Below are 22,684 nucleotides of genomic sequence, written 5' to 3' on the forward strand. Positions count from 1 at the left end.
ATTTTAGTTTGTTGGTACATTCAACTGATAAGAGAATTTCAATAATTTGGAAAAAAATTAAATCATATACTAGGTAAATTTTGAACAGCATTAATGCTAATAAAACTTGGAGTCCTATGCTTAAGTTTCCAGTTTCTTACAAAGAGAAAACAATCATGTAAGTAATACCAAAGAGGCTATAAAAAATCCTATTTTTTCTAAGTTATTTCTTCCTTCTCAAAAATAGGTAAATAATTTTAGAAGTCACAATTTTATTCTCCTTCAGTTTCTTTTCTCAATCAGCAGTATTTATCACTATCATCCAATAGCCAAGGGGATTCAAAATACAGAGAATATTATGGCAAAAAATGCAATAAATTCATTATGAAAAAGAAAAATTGAGAGGCTGAATATTGGTTCCACAGAATACAATGATGTATGATAAGAATCATCTTTTGGTGACATTTTATAAAACTAGAGCTTATCTGGAAGGGCACAAAGTTCTATTACTATGTTTACCAGAATCCATTTATATGGCACTGAGAATATTTGTGGCCAGAAAAATCTATTTAGTGATTTGTGAAGGTATAATCTTAGAGCTTGTACTGTTGGCCGCATTTAGCTTTCATAGGTATAATATAAACAGATTTGCAACTGTTATTTGCTCTATTTCAAGTGCTTTAAATATTCCACCTTGTTTGAAGGACAAGCAGCTATATGGATGAGGCTCCTCTGTGCCAGCAGTGATTAAACAAATTAAAATCAGCAACTCAAAACATGTTAAGTATTCCTTTAACTGAAATTTCATGTGCCTTCTCACTTATTTGACATTGTTTTACAAAATCAAAATCCCAAATTAGTTTAGAAGATGAGACACAACTTCTCAAATACTACTGGAATTTTTGAAAAGCTAGTTTCCTTGCACAACTCTATTAACCTCAGAGGGTTAGGGAAGTAGTTCTCCCTCCAGACTTTGTATTAGATAGCAAAGCCTTACAGAAAAAAGAAAGTGATGCTGGGGCCCCAGCCCAGAACAACTACCCTCTCACTGGGGCTCAGATTTATTTTAAATGTTTCTCAGGAGATTTGAACATACATCAAATGTTGTTAATCACCATGTTAGAGAAATAATGCTAGTAGAGAAACAAGTGAAGTACCACTGATATCTAATAGAAATATTATCAGAGTAATTTTAAATTTTCTAATATCTACATTAGAAAACATAAAAGGTAAAGATGAAATTTACCTTAACAATATATTTCAATTAACCCAATATAACCAAAATATCATTTCAACATGAAATCAATACAGTTATTAATAAAATATCTTACATTCTTTTTACTAATCTTCAAAATCTGGTATTTTATACTTATTGCATATCTCGATTTTGAATAGCCATATGTTAAGTCCTAAGAGATACATATGCCTAGGGAAAAGCATCCTGACAAATTTATTGCATGCTTTACAATATATGACTTAGAAAACCTTTACCTTCGTTAAAAAATATTTACTTTTGAATATATGACAAAATAGTATGAACATGAACAAATGATATAATACTTAGAAAGGCATATTTTATTAGTTGGACAAATTAGGGATAAATATCTCTGCCCCTCCCTCCCTTCCTTTCTTTCTTTTTAAATATACATTTTTCTTACAAATAAGTGCACACTCTAAGTACCTTTATAATTGTTTGTATAGTGCAACGCAGTAAAAGACTAACTGGGCTTTGAATATGGCCTCACTACATTCTCTCTTGGTCACTCCTCCATACCTCAGTTTTTTATCTGAAAAATAGGATTAAAAATAACATATATATCATAGAGATATTTTGAGAATAAAATGAAATTATGCAATTAACTATTCAATAAGTGTTAGGAATTATGATTTTAATGACTTTATTAGTATTATTATACTTACTATTTTAATATTTGATATCATTCCACACTAGGGACATAGCAAAACTTATCAGTTGTCAATGAATGACATTTGGGTTGCTTCTAATCTTTGGTATTATAAAAATTCTGTGGCATGTAATATTGTACATGCATCATTTTATACACAAGCCTATTTATATAGAGGATAAATAAATATCTAGAAATGGAATTTTTAGGGCAAATGTTATATGCTTCTTGCATTTTAGCATATATTGCCAATTGCTCTTCACAGAGGCTCTACCAATTTACCCCCTAATAACAATATAAGACAGTGTCAATTTCTCCTTTCACAGGATGTTAACAATTTAAGGTGTTTTTTTTTTTTAATGACATCTGAAATGCAACCTGATTTTAAAAACATTTCTGTGCTTGATTGAAGAAAGCATATTGAAATGACTTTGAATGAAAGGAAATCATCAAATACTTCAGAGTTTTAAAATGTAGATCTTGGAACTCTTAGAACAACTCTAAGAAGAATGTAATATAAGAGAAAAATAAGGAAAGATATCATCACTTAATTTCTCCAATATTTTTTCTATCTGAGTGGATAGTACTAATATTTCAATGTCTCACGATAATTAGCAAGTTAATTTCACTAATTCATCACTTTGGAAAGTTTAATTATTTCTATAGATCATTTTGGACCACTTTACATTCAATTAGGAAATAAAAGTAGTGGACCTATGGTATTATAATTTAATTTATACAACATTATGGTTTTATAACTAGCTCATATTATTAAAATAACTTATTTCAAAATTGAACTTTTTGATTACTGATCCGTGAATTCCTACAGACTCTGATTATAAAGGACTAATGATGAAGCTCCTGGGAGGCCGCTTTGTCCTTATTCTAGTGAGGCCCGCTACCCTGGGTCAGGGCATGAGCTGTGCCCGAGGAGTGTGCTGTCTCAGGCTTCCCTCTCATTAGCAAGCACAAGAAAAAAGAGGATGTCCCAGGAATTTTCTGGCAAGGCAATAGCATGCACTTACAGTTAAGCAAATTGAATAAATCTGACAATATAATACCTTCATCTTCTAGATAGGGAATGAAGAAGGTTTTCTTTCTTTTTTCCAGTTGTGGCCATTGAAGCTTTGAACACCTGCTTCCTCTCCTGGCTTTGTTACTCTCAATAAAGAAAGCAATTCCTGTTAAGGAGTGAGAGGTTAAGTGCCCAGAAATATTGCACCGATGCATGGTGTTGTAAAGGGAGAAAATCAGCTATAGACTAGCTTCAACTAGATTAGGAGCTATTGTTCAGGGGGGTGTTCATCTTGGAATTTTTCTAATTAAAGGAAAAATAAAGAGGCCAAATTTCAGCACTGTGAATCGAAGTCTTCTTTGGGAATCCTCTTTCCTTTATGAATAAATTAGCCTAATCATCTTATGCGTTCTTCTTGAATAGGAGGGATGCGTCGATGGATGGATAGAGGAAAAATAGATACATGTAAATATGGAATAAATATGAGCTCATGAGAAAGAGAGCCTAAAAAGAAATCAAGAGAAAATGTTTGAGAAATATCTGAAGGAAAGATAGGGAGCCCAGATAACCCACTGTAAAATAAATCATGCTGTTGGTAATATTGACAAGTTTACTGTGTCTCATAATGGATAATGACAAGATTACCCATGTCAAATGCCTCTTAAGGATAATCCATATGTTCATTTGCAGAGTGACACTAATGAGCAATATTCTAACTTTTTTCTTAATCTTTTTTGTAACTTGAAATGCAATATGGGAAATCATAATAGACAACCTATCAAACTGTAAAAGGGGTAGATATGACAGAGAATATTTATCATAACAAACCCCATTCAGGAGAAGTTAAATATATTAGACTAGATATTTTTATATTTTACATTTTAGTCTCAATTGTATCCATATTCTCTAATATGTATTCATTTCTGTAAGGAGTGAAAATGGGAAAAAAATAACACTGTTACTATATTCCAAAACTGGATAAAATGTTGGTTATATATTATTTTCTTTGTCATATTATATACACAGTATTTAGGTTTTATTGCCTCTCACAACAAAAGGAAAAATCATGATTTTTTAAATTGTTTTTCTCTTAGGCTCTATGATATCTGAACACTATATCTAAGATGATTTCCCATTAGGTAAGGTTGTAGCTAAGCTCAAAAAATTCCAATTGAGAAAATTAACCTGACACCAAAAAGTTGTGTATGTGCTTGCCTTTGTAAAATTAAATACCAAAGCAGGAAACAGGAGAGAAAAGGAAATAGGTTTTATAGCTGCTATAAATCAAAAGCATACTCAGGTCTAAAGAAAACAAATCCCCAAACTGCACTACGTTAGACAATTTTCCTATAAGCTAATACTTGGTCTATACATTGATACTGCATTTCCACACTCTTCCATAAAATACTATTCTCATCACCGACATTGCTAAAGTATTCCTTATTTCTGGCTTGTGATTTCACTGGTCCTTTTCCACAATCAGACATCTCTATGCTGTGTCTCAAGATTACCAAGAGAAAAACCAACAAAGCTAAAGAGGTCACCCAAACAGTTAACAGATTCGGCTATGTGTGCATTAAAAGTCAGGATAGGCTGAAGCACCACATTAGAGGAGAAGGACGTATAAGATGATTCTGAACACAGATAGGAAAGAACTTGTCCTCCTACTAGATAAAATAGTGTTGAGGCAGTTATTTTTTATTTAAAGTGATTGTAATCATTGCTTCAAATAGAGAAACTTAATCACTCTGGTAATACTTTTAATAAAGAAGAAACAAATATTGAACGTCACAGTATGAGGAAGAATTCAAAACATGTACTTGAGTGTTTGCATCTCAGAATTTTCAGCAGTAAGTACTGATTTCACAGGTGGTGCCAGAGAATGGAGCACATGGGATACTGAGGAGGTATTTGGATGGTTTCTAGACTGTCATGCTAACTTTACATGACAACCTCTTAGGGGTAGTGATAGTGTGGAAGGAGATGTGAGTAGAGGGAAATTCACCTTTGCTGACCATTACTCACATTACCTCATGCTATTGCCCAAACCACACTTACACAGTCCGATCCTTCTCTTTTTGTCAGAAACAGAGCTGATGTGAGAAGTTAGGTAGTTTTCCTCACACAGCTGAAGGGAATGCCAAAGTTGGAAATCAAGTCAGTGGTCTATAACCTTACCCTATGCCATCATGCTGTTGAATGGTTTATTTGAATTTGTCCCAAACTGAGAAAATCTGATTTAAACAATCTTTAGATTAACAGAAACTCCTTTTCAAAATCCTAATGTTCCCCCTCTGTTGCTGTTGAGCCTTCCATCTGATGTTCTACTTTTCTGAGGCTGGTGTTTATGTAAACCATTGACTGTGTGTTTCCTTAAAGACAAATTCCTCAATGAGAAGCATTGAAAACATTACTTTAGGAAAGCTATAGTTTATCTAAAGCAGGTCCATAAATATGTTTATATTTGTTTTCATTTTTTTATTCACTATTAAGTAGAAACAATACTTTGAGGTTCCTGCCAATTAGAGTGAATGGTTGCAAACCTGTATGATCAACTAAGTCAGTTTATCCCTAGCAAAGGAAAAGGCCACTGCAAGAAACATTTATTGCAGCTGTAGTTCTCCTCCCTGACCATGTGCTGTGATGAAGCTCATCAGGATGCAACCATCCCTCCTGCCAAGTATCTATAATGGAATAAAAAAAAAAAAAGTTAGCCCTCAGGCACCATGCTAGACACTGGTGTGAACAAAACAGAACTTGTCCTCAAAAAGCTTAGAGTATCAAGCTAGGCTGTCTAGTAGTCTCCATTAGCTCCATGTAGCTATTTAAATGTAAACTGATTAAAACTTAATGAAATTTTAGAGCAAGATCATCAGACACACCAGACATACTTCAAAAGCTCAATAGCCACCCTATGGGACAGGTCAGAATTTAGTCCATTTCTATCAATACAGAAAGTTGTGTTGAACAGTCCTGTTAAAGATGAAATAAAATCTAGAAGTGAAGAATGCAATCAAGCTGCAACTGGCAGGAGAGTAACTTCAAGCAGAAGAGTTGATGAGTCAAAGAGACAGCAGATTTTCAGTCCCATATGTACCTGAGTCTAGTTCTACAACTGCCATTTAATTCCATTGGTCCTGCTCTTTGTTATATGCTAGCACCATACCAATTCAATTGTAGATGACTTACAGTATGGGAAAAAATTCAAAACATGCATTTGAGTGTTTGCATCTCAGAATTTTCAGCAGTAAGTACTGATTTCATAGGTGGTGACAGAGAATGGAGCACATGGGATACTGAGGAGGTATTTGGATGGTTTCTAGATTGTCAAGCTAACTTCACACGACAACCTCTTAGGGGTAGTAATAGGTTTTAGTATCTGTTAGAGCCAGTCCCCATTCATAGAGCTTCTATTTTTTGTTTGTTTTGTGCCTTTTATTTCTTATTTTCAATTGAGGTATAATTGACATATAACATTATATTAGTTTTTTGGTGTATCATGTAATAATTTGATATAGGTATTTATCATGAAGTGATTACTACAGTAAGTTTAAATTCCCTCACTACACAGTTATAAATTATTTTTTCCCTGCAATAAGAAGTTTTAAGATCTACTTTCTTGGCAACTTTCACATATACAATACTACAGTCACCATGTTATTCATTATGTCCCCAGGACATAATCTCATAACTGGAAGTTTGTACTTTTTGACCCCCTTCATCCAATTGCTCCACCCTGGCCCCCTCCACCTATAGCAACTACCAATCTGTTCTCTGTACCTATGAGTTCATATTTTCTTCCAGTTTTTTTAGATTCTAGATATAAATGAGATCATACAGAATTTGTATTTCACTGTCTGATTTATTTCACTTAGCATGTTTTCAAGGTCTATCCATGTTATCACAAATGGCAATATTTCTTTTTATGGCTGAATAGTATTCCATTCCACTGTGTATATATAAAAAGACCTTCTTTCTAATATTTTCTTTGTATTTCTATTCTTGTATGTTCATTTTTCTGCATGAACTTTAGTATCAACTCATCTTGCTTCACAGAAATGTTTATCAATATTTTTACTGTACCTTTCATATTTAATGTATTTAAAAAATATTTTTCCATTATTTAATCTGAATTCCTTTTCAGACTATCTTCCATTATGACATGGATTATGTTGTTTTCCTTTAAATGTAAAATTTTATAATAAATAATAAATTAATATAAACTACTCTCATGAAATAGTTATTTCATTTTATGAAACAGTTTTGTATATATGAAGTAAGTTTTACACACACACACACACACACACACACACACACACACACACACACACACACAGTTTCATTCATTCATCCACTGATGGACACTTAGGTGGTTTCCAATAAACATGGAAGTACAGGTATCTTTTCCAGTTAATTTTTTCATTTTCTTCAGATAAATACTCAGAAGTAGAACTGCTGGATCATATGGTAGTTCAATTTTTAATTTTTTGAGGACCCTCTATACTGCTTTCCATAGTCACTGCACCAGTTTACATTCCCACCAACAGTACACAAGGTTCCCTTTTCTCCACATCCTCTCCAGCACTTGTCTTTTTAATAGTAGCCATTTTAACAGGTGTGAGGTGATGTCTGTGGTTTTAATTTGCATTTCCCTGATGCTTAGTGATGTTGAACACCATTTCATGTACCTGTTAGCCTTCTGTATGTCTTCTTTAGAAAAAAGTCTCTTAGGATCCTTTGTCCATTTTTAAAATTTGATTATTTTTTTTTGCTCTAGAATTGTAAGAGTTCTTTATGTATTTGGCATATTAACCACTTGTCAAATAGATCATTTGCACTATTTTTTTCCATTCACTAGGTTGCCCTTTTATTTTGTTGATACTTTCCTTTGCTGGGCAGAAGCTTTTTAGTTTGATGGAGTTCTATTTGTTTATTTTTGCTTTTGCTGCCTCGGCTTTTGGTGTCAAATCCAAAAAAATCTATGTCAAGGAGCTTACTATGTTTTCTTCTGGGAGTTTTGTGGTTTCATGTCTTATGTTCAAGCCTTTAATCTGAGTTGATATTTGGTGTAAGATGGTGCAGTTTCATTCTTTTTGAATGTGACTGCCCATGTAACTTTTCTTTTTAGTGTTTTCTTGACTATTCTTACAAGTTTATTTTCTGCTTGAACTTTAGTATCAATGTATTTAGCTTCATAAAAATATTTGTTGCTGTTTTTGCTTTACTTCTCATTTTATGTATTTTTAAAAATGTTTTTCCCTATCTCAATTTGAATTCTTTCCAGCATATCTTTAGTTATAACATGGATTGTATTTTCTTTAAAAAGTATGATTTTTACAATAAACAAATCAATTAAATCTCATTTTATTATGAAATAGTTATTTCAACTTCAAAATTATATAAATAATGTGTTAAGCCTATTGTGTGCTAAAAGCATTACATGGATTCTTATTGATAAAGACCACAAACATAAAATACAAATTATTATTTAACTTATAAATGAGAAATCTAAGGTATATATAGATTGTACAGCTTGTTTAAAACATTTAAGGTGGGTCTATCTAAAATCAATGCCTGCCATATTGAAAACATGTAATATTGTTCCCTTTAGAAAATAACATTTGTCAGAGTCCAAGTCATGCATGGTTCCATAAAGGGAAGCATTTAATTTCAGTACTGTTATGTCATCCTGAACACCAATACAGAGATGATTTTCACTGAATGTGACTGAAAAAGGTCACTGACCAGTGGAATGAACTGTAATCTAAAATAAAATAATACCATATTAGAACTCAAACAAGCTGATTCCAGCCTAGTTATTGCTACTGCTTAGCCAGAAACACTTTCTTGGGACTGTCATTCTATCTCTAACTCACTGTCTTTTACTGTGCAATGGGGCAACCTACCTACTCTGTCTCTCAGAGTCCTTGTAGCAACAAAATGAGTAAACATGCATAGTAATGCATGGACAGAATAGATATATGTAGGCCAATGATAACTAGAAGCAATTTCAAAAGTTGACATGGAAAACTAATATAAAGCTTCAGATAAAGAGGTCATTTAATAACAAGTCATTTTTCCAGATCACTGCACCTCCCTTAGCACTTTTTATTCTTTTTATACTATATCAAAAGAATGACTAAATGGTCATTTAACATGTTTCTAGGAAACCACATTTCTTTAATTTAGAAGTAGTAAGACTGATATGTGCCACATCTAGATAATATTCATCAGAAGGTCTAATAATTTCAATTAATTTTATGTAGTAAAGTCTACTAAGAGAATTTAGAAGGACAAATTCTTACAAAATGTATGTGACTTTCATTTTCAGTACTTCCTATTTTCATTTAGTATTTTCTCACGGGACTTACATACTTCTGCTTCTAATATGAACATTTGAAACACTAAGTACACTTTCAAGAGGATCATTTCGTATTTTGCCGAACTGACATACATCTCTAGTTTCATTTCTGAGTTGGTATAATCAGTTTTGAGGGGAATTTAAATAGTGAGTAGCTGGGGGAAGGGGATTTACTTTGTTCCATAACCTAGCAACTTTCTGACCCACAGTGTGTTTTCTTTGGAGATATTTTGAGTGATTTATTTCTCTAGAAATATAGCTCACAAACCCATGAAGCACGTGGCCTGCCTTTGTTCCCTTTTGGGCAATGCTGTCTTCCTGCTCTGCCATGACATCACCATTTTCCCAGTATTTTAGTTCGTACGGCTCATCTCTTCCTTTTGCGGTGCCCCTTCCATCCCTGTGGTCCTAATGAGAGAGCCTTGTCCATTTCACAAATGAGAAATATGAGGCATATAGAGATTACGTCACTTGCCTAGGGGATTTAAACTGGGTGTGCCTAGTGCTAAAGCCCAAGAGTATGAGGGAGCCACGTTATCTGTCACTTCCAACCTTATCCAGGCTGCCCCTGTTAAGGACTTTATTACCTCAAAATTCAGCTAGTCTAGCCTCGTGTGGCTCTCTTCTAAGCCACTGCGCATCTTTTCATGGCCCAACACACAAATTCTCTCATATTGCCAGCCCTCTCCCCCAGCCCTAACTGGAATTTTTTTCTCTGTTACCTCTGATCATTTATACCAAGGATTCCCATCTTGACTGAATGTTAGAATCACCTTAGTAGCTCTTGAACCATGTAAATGCCTGGGCTTCACCTCAGATCAGTCAAATAAGATTTTCTTGGGAGTGGAATTCACTATTTTAAAGTACAACCAGGTTTGAGAGTGCCAAACTTAAATCTACACATTCTTTAAATATCTGTCTGAGTCCCGCTTTCTGAGCTATATCAGTCCACTTGGTTCTTATGATCCCCTGAATGACCACCTGATAGTTCCTTGTATTTCTATTACCATGCTTAATTTCTTCAGATGTTTTCATTCATGCATTTAGTGAGTACTTGAGTACTTACTGAATATCTTTTACTTGAAAAACCTTATCTTACACCTGTCATATATGTCATCTTCTCTCAACTAATTGAAACAACCTTAAAGACACAAGTTATATCTCATTTTTATTCCTCTAAGCAAAACATACCTAATGCAGTTATAAGCTCCTATTAGATCTCAATCAATACTTTTTGATGATAGCTCTAGTTTTTTATCTTATTCTTGTTAGCCACCCAGGTTTTCAGCAAACATTTTTTATTGAACTGCTAATTATGCAGAAGATACTTCAATAGATTTTTTTTCATTTTAAAGAATAATCTTCTTCTTGACTGACTACAAATACACTTGTTTGCCTCTTTCATGACTTTCTGTTCTAGTGATTTTTGGTCTTTTCTGTGTTGGACAATGCAACCTGATAATGGAAATTTATTAACTTTGTCTTATATGTCAGATATTCTTCTGAGTTCTTTGCATTTATTAATTCATTCAGTAGTCTAATCATGAGATAGTACCTTCACAGGCAGTGCCTTCTGAGAGGGGAAATAACTTTGTCCAAGGTAACCTGCACAGTACAGGGCAGAGGTGGGACGGCCCGGCCTCAGGGCCTACCAGTTTGCCCTCAGCAAAGAGACACTTTTCTAAAGAGACAGTTTTCAAGCAAGCAGATGTTTCTTCAACTCAGGGAACATAGCCATTGTTCCCTTAGATCTACTGGGTTACATGTGGTTTACTGACTTACTAGAAGAATTCTAAAATAATTATGAAGTAAAAATTGCTATCTCTAGTACTAAAAATTGGTTCTCATTCAATTGTCACTAACAGCACAAAAATGTTTTACAGAAAAAAAGATCTAAGAAATCTTAATATCCAAGAGGAGTTGCCTAGTTGTTTTAAAGTGCTGTCACTTTAGATTATTAAAGAACTTTTTGAATCTCTACAACTGTCCCCAGATGAGGTTTGCATTTTGAGGTGGTTGGAAACAAACTTCTCCCTTCTAACTTCACATTTCATGATTTTTTTTCAAAGAGAAAAAAAAAGCAAAGGTTTCAGTTACAAAATAAACAGTCTATAAATGTACATCCTGTCTAAAGAAGTAGAGAATATGAAACCAGATGATTCTCAAGATTAAAGGGCAAAAGGTTTGCAGCTATTTTACAAATACCTTTATCCTTCTAGACATTTTTCTTTCATCTCCCCTACAGTACTTTTCTCCCTCCCTTTTTCCCTCTTTCAACTTTGATTCATTTCTGAATCTCTTTGCAGCTGTAAACAAAGTTCTCTGAAAATGTATCTGAAGTAAAGCTATTACAGAGAAATTTCAAAATATTTTGAAAGCATTCTTTTCCTTTCTTCAGTTAGGAAATTAGGTGCTTCTTTCTTGGTGAGATGTTAATACCATTCAAAGCCCAGTATTACCTCAATGAACTTAGTATCATCTATTTACAAGGCACATTTAAGGCACAAATTAAGAGAAATTAGTTTTTGAAGTCTGATATTTAGGCAAAATTGAGAACTGAATCAACAGCAAAAGGAAAGAAGACAAGTAACATGAAAACTCTCAGACATGTGTATTAAAATATGCATCAGATAGGCATGAACCTTTTGACTGAATTGTCTGCAAGGTGCTAGATGTGTCTTCTGGGTCTAATCAATACTGCCCAGAAAATACTAAAACGGTAGATAGTGGCAAAAAAAAAAAGTCAAGGTAGTTTCTTCTTGGATCCTAAGAACTGGCTATTTAGGAAACCTCTACCTAAATGGCAGTTGGCTTGTGAAAACTTGTCTTATCCAGAAACCCTCCCGTGGTTTTATACACCAGACCTAAGAAAATAGATATTAGTTACCAAGATGTCGATTACTAAGCCACAGGCAAGACAAGTATTCTGACCTTCCTGTATGTGCAGGAAGAGCACGGTTAGTGCCCCTGCTTCTGGGTGTGTGTGTCATCAGCATAATGAATAGGATTGTTATTTTTGCCTAAAATGAAAGATAAGTCCAAACCTGTCAGAAATAAATACTTCCACTTCACACATAAAAATGGGAATACAACTGAGAAATGGGAACTCTCAGCAAGAATGATATTCATGTATATTTTCTTCACAAACATCTGTTGGGCAGTTAATATGAGATTTGCTGGTAGGCTCTAAAATCAAGCTGCCTGGAGTTCCCCTACTCAGCACTGTGTACTGTTAACTGTAAGAGATTAATACACCTTTTGCAACATTGGCTTACTAATCTCTGGCAGAGTGAGATCGTAGTTGTATTTTATTTGTCCAGGGAAGTAATTAACTTTCAATAATTTAATGGAAATTTAGAACAACCTTGCTTGCCACAGTCAAGAGATGGAGAAAACTAGAAATAACCCCAGAATTGATCATCGTTTTCACTGGTAGATTCATATCGCAAAGAGGCACTAACATTGTCCTTTATCAACACTCACATTGCCAACTGCACACAAACTGTGAAGGAAATGTTGAGACTTGTGCTTTCCTTACAGACCCCTTTCGTCAATTTATCTCAACCGTTTTAATGCATGCTCTTCAAGATAAGGAAACACACCACATTACAGGGATACATACATACTCAGAATTAGTACAACAGCTTCTACCTGTCAATATAGCTCCTCAAACCGCAAAGAGCACCTCCCCCATACAGGGAAAACAACCGAATTATTTTGAGTAGTTCTCTCACACAATGGTTTCTTCTCTGTTGACAGCCCCTCAGCCTCTGCCTTGCACAGAAGGTCAGGGAAACTGAGCTGTATCATTGGATGCCTCCCACCTGTTGATTCCCGTCAGCCCTGCCAGTGACCCACACAAGAGGGCTCGCGAGTGCATGCAGCAGTGCTTTGTGCATTTGATCCACCAGGAGGCAGGTTACGGAGGTTTGGACTTCAATCCACATTTTAATCATTTCCAAGGAAGTATTTACCTAAGCAGACAGTATTTGTCAGTTTAAACCATGGCACTTGCCAAGATAAATTATACTTACTATTCAGCATGCTTTCCTTACCTCTGATGAAAGGAGTAAATGGCTCTCACACTCTCTAAAAATGCTCCCCTTCTTCAAATGGCATTGTTGATATTGATGATTAATTTAAAGATGAAAATAAACAAGATTTTAAAAAAATCCCGAAGTTCATGGCACTGTGATAGACTGAGTATAATTTTTGAAATCAGGATAAGCCCACTTTGGATTCCATTTAGGACCTGTGTGGCCTGAGGCAATTTACCTAATATCTCTGAGATTCAATTTCTTCACCAATAAAATAAGGAGAAGAAATACCTACTCATACATCTGGTGTGGGGTTTAAATGAGGTCAAATGTCAGGTATAATGTGAACATGCAGTAAATGCTAGCTCCCTTCTGTAGTGTGGGGAAAAAAAGTTCATGGGCTTTATCTTTGAGCAACTTTTCTATTATTCTTGAGGGAAATTAACAAATTAAAATTATAATATAAGGAAATGAAGTTCTGAGGCAATTTTTGGGCTCTTCACCTTCTGAAACAACACATCTGATGATCTCAGGATGATTAAACATCAATTTAAGAGGGAGGATTAATTCAAATTCAAACAACCACTTATGTTCTATTATTCAAGGTTTAGTGGTAAAATGAAAAAAGAAAGTTACAGACTAAATATAGTTATTGTCCTTTAAAGACCTGTTTTCCCTGATAGCATTATGGGCCTAAGATGTCTAAATGATTTCCCCAAAAAGAAGAGTCTAAAATGATTTCCCCAAGCTTGTGAAGAATCTAAAATCCATCACTACTACCCAACCAGAAACTAAGTTTTTTAACTTAAATTCTAAAAAATGTGAAAAGCATCCTTTAGCTGTTCCCAATCTCTTGTCAAAGAAGCAAGTTTAAACTGCAATCTGTGAAGATCTATAGCTAGATAAACTCACAAATTTATATCATAGTGGGGGCAATTGATACAGAGGCTCTAATCTTTAGTTCTAGCAGAGACTTCAAAGAATTAGAAAAGTCATACTTACCACAAAAACTAGTGGGTAACCATGGCTAACCAGCAGGCAGCTGTGGAATCAGAGATAACAAAGGCAAAGGGGTCATTTCTGTGTCTCATAAAGAGAAGGGTTGCCATTTGTTGCCACGTTCCCTTTATTGCCTGCTGCTGGGTGCTCTGCAGACGTGGCCCAAAGAGGAGGGCAGGTGGGACTTGACTCGAACTCTTGGATAACACATGGAGTGACAACTGGAAGGAGAGTCCAGATCCCTGGATGTCTTGCAACCAAGCTACCAAGGGTTGGGTAACTTTTTCTGTGCCCCTGACTTCAAATTAATAAATGAAACCTGCTCAGATATAACTGCCTGTCCTTTCCAAACTGACACGTGGACTCTGGAACAATTTTGAATCCTGATTCTGCCACTTTGCTGTGTGCCCTAGGGTAAGCTACTAAACTTTTTTATCTGTAAACTGGGCATTATATTTGTCCCCAGTGCATAGGGCTGTCAGGATGGTTAACCGAGTTAATATCTGTAAAGAACTGGGAACACTGTCTGGTGCACATGCAATTTTTCATAAAGTTTCTCAAGAATACCATACCTCCAATGTAACACCAAGATATTCAGAAAGATAATCTCAAGTTTATGCCAAAAATTAGTCTTTAACTAGGCCAGGAATCAACCAAGATTTTTAATTATTGAAATATTATTTTGCTTATTTTAATAAAAGTATGCATTAAATACCTAAATGCATATATAAATATGTTTAAATATATTTAAATATAAATCACATATACTATACACTATTTACTATTTATTTATCATGCTGACATATAAGTTCCCGCTTTTTAGTGTGACCAATATCAAGATCAGATCAAATGTATGTGTGTGAAAATAGAATGTTTTTGTATAGCTCATAACATTTCTATTCTATAATTGGTAAAGGTTATGACTGACTCTTGTCAACCTATCATCTATACTGCACTATCTTCAAGTAATAAAAAAACTGATTTTGGCAAGTTAGCTGTGCAAAGTAGAGTCATTGACTAAACAACCTATATATACAAAGACATAATCATGATGTGGTCCTAACTTGAAATAATCATATTTGTGGTCTTCAATTTTTTTCTTTTACATTTTGCTTTTGTGACAAGAGGTAGCTCCTTCATCCATGAAAAATATTATAAGAGGATTATTTATAATGAAACATAAGACATTGGGATTCTCAAAATTTATGTTAGAACTTTCAGTATCTCTTGAACATGTAAACTTAAAAATTCTTCACTCTTGTTTGCCACAGGAGCACAGAGCTGAGAAGTGGGTCCAGGTTTTCTCTGCTGTGAATGAGTATCATGTTTCTGTTGATGGACCTATAGGTGGATATTTGAACATACATATTTAAAGCATCATAGAGGTTTTGTTAATCACATCAATGATTATTTTACTCAAAACCATGCTGGCTTAAACCATATCTTTTAAATGATTTTTCATGTTTTACTCTTGAATTTACAAAATATTTCATTGAACAGACCACATATCTGATTTTTACAAAATAAGGCTATATGCCTCAAAATCAATTAGCTTTTCCTATAACTAATGCCCAAATTTACATAAGTGAAAAGCACTAACTATATTCTCATGCTGATGCTGAATGAAATTAATCAGCCCAGGGGTCTGATATATTTCCTACAGATTAGAGGGAGCATACTGCTCTGATTCATACTTTAAGTCAATTTTAGTTTCCTCTGGAGTGGGAGCCGAAACTGATGCATTTTTCTATTTCCCCAGAGTGTTTATTATATATTATATATAAATAAAAGTATGCTAACTCAAATGGGGAAAGTTGAGGGGACACATATGCAGCTCACTATAGAAGGAGCTGAACAGAAGAAATGTGTTTAAGTTATGATCATGCTATTTGAGATAAGGTACATCGTACTGAACATCTTCAATACAGAAAAGTAACAATCACATTTAGAAAAGTAATATTTTCTTATGTGGATATACAAATTCTCTCAAAAATCTGTTGTATCGTATTTCTATTTCCAATAAGAAGTGCTTCTTGGGAATTATGGTGACCCTCAACTTGGGTCGACACACTATTCCTTAAAACATACATACACACACACACACACACACAATGAGTGTCTACCTATTTTCCTCTTGGTCTGGCATTCCTTGCATAAGCTGAAAATGGTTCTTTAGTTATCAAAGCAGTCTAATAATTGGATATTTTTTAAAACTTGAGGTAAAATCAAAGCCCTCAGATGGCATAATTTAGGTACCAACAATATGCTGGATTCGCACTGCAGATGGTGGATCACTAATGGGTAACGCATACATGTTGTACATGTACAGATTTAGCCATATATGGGGATAGGAATTTTATGCCTAATTAGTCATTCACAGCTAAAGTCCATTACCAAACTTTTGTTTATAACCAAGCATAGGATACAATTTATAACCAAGCATAGGATTTTATAGTACAATGAAGAGCATAATAACTACTTCCTAAGACCTCCTAAAAATTTTTATACAAATGATATTTTCAATAATTAGAAAACTTGCAATAATCTAGAAGAAATTAGAACTACTGTAATGGTATTGAGATTGGAGAAAAACGGACAGTTTTGAGACATGTGATAGAATTGACATGTTTTGGTGATCCATTGGATATAGGAAAGAGGGAGAATCTGAATGATGACCATGTTTCATACTTGACTGCCTGGGTTCATAGTGGTGCTATTTATTGAGATCAGAAGCACAGGAAGTGAAACAGATTTGGAACTTGGAAGGAAGAAGACTGAAGTTGAGTGGAGTGTGGGATGTGTTTAAGGTGTGCATGGGACATCCAAATGAGGACAGATATCCAGGAAGCAAGATGTCATTGATGTGGGAAGGAGCTAGACTGGACGTATAGATTGGAAGTGTTGGAACACAGGTAATCATTGAAGCCATGAGGGGTATAAAATCACTCTAGAAGATAATGTACAGGGAAAAGCATGAAAAAGCATACATATCTTAAACTAGTCAAGAAGAGATGTTGCCTTACTGAAACTTTGAAATTTTAAAAATATGCACCATGATAGCATGAAGTGATGCTGTTTAACAACAGTGTAAAGCTGGCAAGGCTGTACATTAATTTTGCTTTCTAACCCCTTCAACATTCTTTTGTTACACAGTGTGGTTTCCTCAAGTTACCACACACATAACTCCCTGGGCTGTTGAGGCCAGCTGGTTTCACTTTATGCCACACAAACAAGCATGTGGCATCAGGTTATATCCTCCTAACTACACATCTTGTTATTTACCTATGTCTTAGAAAACATAGGCTTGCACAACCAACTAATTCACTTAGAATTATAAAAATCTTCTAATTTCTCATAGATAAAATTACCTATGGAAATAATTAGTATCATACATGTTTCACAATGACCTGTTTTTAAACTTCCTCTCTGAATGTTTTTCTATATCAGCTAACAAGAAAAGAAATGATTTTTGAGCTTTTGCCTTGTTTTTAACCTATGGTGAGTAAGACCTTTAAGAGAGTTCAAGAACTCATGAATCACAGGAGATTTATCTCTATTCTTTGCTGGTCCTATCAGTTACAAAGGATATTCTGCAATCATTAAACTCTACAATGAACTTTACCAAAACAGTAGGATTCCATGCATGCCTTATAAATTAAATGTTAAACTATACCAATTTGTCACAAGCAAAGTAATCTCAGGCTATATATATTATTATGCATAATTCTTTTTGTTTTGTTTTTAACATATACAAAACTACTCAGACATTCACATGCACACAACTGGGATATATCAGGTATCTTGAAATACAGTCTATATACAATATTATAGTGATTTAAGGTGTATAGCATAGTAGTTCAACAATTATATACATTAAAAATGCTCACTATAAGTGTAGTTACCATTTGCCAACATACAGATATTATAATATTATTGACTATATTCCCTATGCTGCACTTTCATCTCCTCTCTACTTTATTTTATAATTGGAATTTTGTACCTCTTTATCCCCTTCACCTATTTCACCCATTACCCCCACGCTCCTCCTTTCTGACAACCATGACTTTGTTCTCTGTGTTATGAGTCAATTTCTGTTTTGTTTATCATTTGATTATTTTAGACTCCACATATAAGTGAAATCATGTGACATTTTCTTTCTCTCTCTTACTTCACTCCACACAATATCTTCTAGTTCCATCTATTTTGTTGTAAATGGCAATATTTCATTCTTTTTAATGGCTGAGTAATATTCCATTGTATACAAGTACCAGAACATCTTTATCCATTCATGTATTGATGGACACAGGTTGCTTCCATATCTTTGTTATTGTACATAATGCTGCAACAAACATAGGACTGCATATCTTTTCAAATTAGTCATTTTATTTTTTGTGAGTAAATTTTAGTGTGATATAGTCCCACTTGTTTATTTTGCTTTTCTTTCTGTTGTTTTGGAAGACATATCAAGAAAAAAAGTGGTAAGGCTGATGTCCAAGAGTTTACTGCCTATGTTTTCTTTTAGAAGTTTTAGGGTTTCAGGTCACATATCTAGGTCTTTAATCAATTAAAGCTTATTTTTGTCTATGGTGTAAGATAATGGTCCACTTTCATTCCTTTGAATGCAGCTGTCTGGTTTTCCTAACACCATTTATTGAGGAGACTGTCTTCCTCCACTATATGTTCTTGCCTCCTTTGTCACAGCTTAATTGAATCATACACATGTGGGTTTATTTCTGGGCTCTCTATTCTGTTCCATTGATCTATTTGTCTATTTTTCTGCCAATACCATACTGTTTTGGTTACTACAACTTTATAATATTATTTGAAATCAGGGCTCATGATATTTTTCTTTCTCAATATTGCTTTGGGTATGTGGGGTCTTTTGTGGTTCCATACAAATTTAAGGATTATTTGTTCTAGTTCTGTGAAAAATGTCATTGAAGTTTTCATGAGATTGCTTTGAATCTGTTCATTGCTTTGGGTAGTATGGCCAACTTAATAACATTAATTCTTCCTATCCATGAACATGGAATATATTTCCAATTATTTGTGTTGTTTTTGATTTCTTTCATCAATGTCTTATAGTTATCAGAGATCAGATTTTTCACCTCCTTGGTTAGATTTATTTCTAGGTATCTCGTTCTTTCTGATGCAATTTTAAATGGGATTGTTTTCTTAATTTCTCTTTCTGCTAGTTTGCTATTTGTATATAGAAACACAACAGATTTCTGTATATTGATTTTGTATCCTATGACTTTGCTGAATTTTTTTATTAATTCTAATTGAGTTGGTGGAATCTTTAGGGTTTTCTATGTATAGAAAACAGTGACAATTATACTTCCTCCTTACAAACTTGGATACCTTTTGCTTTCTTTTCCTTGTCTGATTGCTGTGGCTAGGACTGCCAGTACTATGATGAATAAAAGTGGTAAAAGTAGACATCTTTGTCTTGTTCCTGATCTTAGAAGTAAAACTTCTAGTTTTTCATCTTTGAGTAAGCTATTAGCTGTGTGATTGTCAAAAGTGGCCTTTATTATATTGAGGTATGTTCCCTCTATATCCATTTTGTTGAGGGTTTTATCATGAATGGATGTTGAATTTTGTCAAATGCTTGTCCTGTATCTATTGAGATGATCATATGGTTTGTATCCTTTTTATTAATGTGTTGCTTCATATTGATTTGCAAATATTGAACCATCCTTGCATCCCTAGAATAAATCCCACTTGCTCATGATAAATATGCTTTTAATGTATTTTTTAATTTGGTTTGCTAATATTTTTCAAGAATTTTTGCACACATATTCATAAGGACATTGGTCTATAACTTTCTTTTTTTATAGTGTCTGTCTGGTTTTATTGTCAGGGTGATGCTGTCCTTGTAAAATGAATTTGGAAGCTTTCCTTCCTCTTCAATTTTTGGAATAGCTTCAGAAGATAGATATTAAACTCTTCTTTAAATGCTTTATGGAATTCTCCTATGAAGAGAATTCTTTGGTATGCAACAAAAGCAGTTCTAAGAGGGAAGTTTATAATAATACAGCGTACCACAAGAAATGAGTACAATATCAAATAAACAATATAAAACCCAACATTCAAAGGAAAAGAAGAACAAAGCCCAAAGATAGTAAAAGGAAATAACAAAGGTCAGAGTGGAAATACATGAAATAGAGACTAAAAAAGCAATTTGAAAGGTCAGTGAAAGTAAGAGCTGCTTCTTTGAAAGGATAAACAAATTGATAAATATTTAACTACACTCATCAAGAAAAAATATAGTGGACTCAAATAAATAGAATCAGAAATGAAAGAGAAGTTACAACTGAAACCACCAAAATGAAAAAAGATTCTAAGGGATTTGTATGAAAAATTCTATGCCAAAAAATGGGACAACATAAAAAAAATGGATAAATTCCTAGAAACATGCTTTCTTCCAAGACTGAACTTAGAAGAAATAGAAAATTTGAACAAATTACTAGGAAAAAATTAAATGAGTAATCAAAAAGTTCCAACAAACAAAAGTCTGGGACAAGATAGCTTATTATATGTAATCCTTAAACTATATTCTGAGACATTTAGCATTATAATAGTTGCTATATACCATTATGAGATTAGTCCATTTTCTTTTAATAAAATTTTTTAACAGTTCAATAAATCTGAGCTGTTTCATAATACCTAATTCCTCAACCACTCCTGTCCTTTGTGACTGAAGGCAAAATTTCAAGTTCATTTTTTTTTAAGTTACCCTCTTAAGCCTGGTGGCCTTATGAAAAATACCTAATTCCTTGTTAGTTTCACATACATAGAATTGATTTTCATTTATGTTTTTAAATATTGTAAAGTTCCACATTGGATGAATGATTGACTCCTCCTCAGATACAATATCACTAAGTTCTATGATTTAAGATATGTCTGTCACAACATCAGATTGTTTCTGAAGAAAGACTGTAATGAGGACATAATATTCACTAGGGTGGTATGAATATAATACACTTCTATGATCTTCAGTATCACAACATATGTCTCACTTCCTCTGGATTTAAAGAGAAACCAAACGGCATGTACTTTCATAATATTTAAGGCAGGAACTGACTGAAAGTTTTAGATTATTGCAGGTTTAAGAAACTGTGTAAGGTCAGATACTTTTGAAATGCTTTCCTGGCTGTGTTTCCAATAAAGTATAAAGCCAGGTTGAAAACTTCAGGAATTATCATTTTTAAAATAGAATAATATTCAGACTCAGAAAAATAGCAGGGAAACTAATACCTGAGTTTGATCCACAAGACTCAAATTGTTTCTTCATGACTGAGTGAATCTTTTTGCCTAGAACAAAAACAACATAAAAACACATTACCTATGCTCCATATACTCCAACTGGTATGACTTGTTTTCATTAGTAACCTTTCTATAATAGAATGAGGACTGGATAAACAATAATGATGACTGTGATTATATCTGATGATACAGTATTTCTCTTTATTATATTCAGTCCAAATTAAAGGAAATGTTTTCTCTGTCATATGTGTAAAAGAATAAAAATTATTTAATATCTTTACTTTCTGTTTTACTCTAATTTTGAACAGTGATGGGCTGATCTGTCAAAATGTTCAACCTCTACATGATTTAGCTAGACTCACCAAGAAAAAAAGCACTAAAATGAAATCAGAAATGAAAGAGAAGACATTACAGCTTATACCACAGAAATACAAAGTGTCATAAGAACTACTACAAACAATCATACACCAACAACTGGGGAATCTAGAAGTAGATAAATTCCTAGAACCATACAACCTTCCAAGACTGAATGATGACGAAACAGAAAATCTGAGCAGACTGATTACTAGCAATGAAATTGAATCAGTAAACAAAAACATATCAACAAACAAAATTCAAGGACCAGATTCCCAAATGAAGTCTATCAAACATTCAAAGAAGAATTAATACAAATATTTCTCAAATTATTCCAGAAAATAGAAGAGGGAGAAATAATTCCAAATTCCTTTTATCCTGATACCAAAACTAGATAAGTACACCACAAGAGAAGAAAATTATCTCTGATGAACATGTATGCAAAAATCCTATACAAAATATTAGCAAACCAAATTGCAAAATACATTCAAAGGATCATTCACCATGACTAAATAAGATTTATTCCAAGAATGCAAGTATGGCTCAATATCTGCACATCAATCAAGGATAAATATTATGCGATCATCTCAATAGGTACAGATAAAGCATTTGACAAAATTCAACATCAATTTATGATAAAAACCCTCAAAAAACTGGTAAAAATGGAACACATCTCAGCATAATAGCATAATAAAGACCATATGTGACAAGCCTACAGGTAACATCATAGTCAATGATGAAAAGCTAAAAAGCTTTTCTTCTAGTA

General features: G+C 33.7%; 1 long non-coding RNA gene across 3 annotated transcripts in view; it reads right to left on the reverse strand.

Moving 5' to 3' along the window:
* Positions 1-14,298: 14,298 nt before the first annotated feature.
* The window catches only part of LOC118968704 (uncharacterized), a 192,022-nt gene continuing 183,636 nt past the window's right edge, over positions 14,299-22,684 (reverse strand). For 2 of the 3 annotated variants that reach the window (XR_005056495.2, XR_012123672.1), the window contains 2 exons: positions 21,556-21,612; positions 14,299-14,338 (listed from right to left, as the gene is read on the reverse strand). This is a non-coding gene — a long non-coding RNA (uncharacterized lncRNA). Of the gene's footprint in view, positions 14,339-21,554; positions 21,613-22,684 lie in introns of those variants that run through there. The other variant, XR_005056496.2, reaches the window with a different exon arrangement.

This window comes from Manis javanica, chromosome 12, assembly GCF_040802235.1.
Source record: "Manis javanica isolate MJ-LG chromosome 12, MJ_LKY, whole genome shotgun sequence".
NCBI lineage: Eukaryota > Metazoa > Chordata > Mammalia > Pholidota > Manidae > Manis > Manis javanica.